Source organism: Propithecus coquereli, unplaced genomic scaffold (genome assembly GCF_000956105.1).
Source record: "Propithecus coquereli isolate 6110/MARCELLA unplaced genomic scaffold, Pcoq_1.0 Scaffold139, whole genome shotgun sequence".
Classification (NCBI taxonomy): domain Eukaryota; kingdom Metazoa; phylum Chordata; class Mammalia; order Primates; family Indriidae; genus Propithecus; species Propithecus coquereli.
The window spans coordinates 5502023-5503003 of record NW_012138191.1 but is presented as its reverse complement, the minus strand read 5'-3'; the positions used below and the strand labels follow the sequence as shown (position 1 = coordinate 5503003).

At 35.2% G+C, this 981-nt stretch overlaps 1 protein-coding gene across 1 annotated transcript in view; it reads right to left on the bottom strand.

Moving 5' to 3' along the window:
- The window catches only part of RNF24 (ring finger protein 24), an 80536-nt gene that overhangs the window by 10580 nt on the left and 68975 nt on the right, over positions 1 to 981 (bottom strand). The window lies entirely within an intron of this gene.

The following is a 981-nucleotide window of genomic DNA, read 5'->3' as shown; positions in this document are numbered from 1 at the left end:
TAGGTTAACTATGCCTGTTTTTGAAATTCATGTAAATGGATCTTTTGTGTTTGGCTTCTTTCAATCTACAGTGCCTTGTGGGGTTTACCCATGTTGTTGTAGTAATTGGCTTTTTCACTGACATATAGTATTCCGTTGAATGAATATAATACAATTTATTTATCCATTCTCCCATTGAGAAATATTTAGATTACTTCCTGTTTTGGGCTATTATGAATAAGGCTGCTATACAAATTCTTCTATATGTGTTTTAGTGGACATGCAGACTCTTTTCTGTTGAGTATACACCTAGGAGTAGAACTGCTGGTCCAAAGCACTTGTACCAATTTGTACTCCTACGAGTAGTTCATGAGAGTTCTAGCTTTTCACATCTTTGTTACTTCTTGGTAGGTTCAATTTAAAAATTGTTAAAATTTAGATGAAGTCTAATTTATTAACGTTTTTCCAATGAAGTTAGTTCATTTTGTCTGCAGTTAAAGAAATCTTTGCCTACCCCAAGATTATGAAGATATTCTTCTGTGTTGTCAAAATAATTTGTTATTTCACTCATCACATTTAGGTTATGATCTATTTGAAAGTGGTCTTTATATATGCTGTGAAGTAGGGAGTCAAGATTCTTTTTATCCCTGTACAGATTTTCATTTGCCTCACCACCATTTATGGAAAAGACCCTCCTTTCCCACTGCACTGCAGTGGCGAATCTGTTGTAAATCAGGTGTATCTAATATGTGGGTCTTTGTAGAGTTGCTATTCTGTCCTATTGGTCCTATTTGCCTATCCTTGTATACTGACTGGGTTGAATAGTGTCTGCCCCCAAATTCGTGTCCAACTGGAACCTCAGAATGTAACCTTATTTGAAAATATGTTTTTTTTCCAGATTATTAATTAGTTAAGATGAGGTCATGTTAGATTAAGATGGACCCTAAATCCAATTTGACTGGTGTCCTTAAAAGAGCAGAGGATATGCAGAGACACAGACAG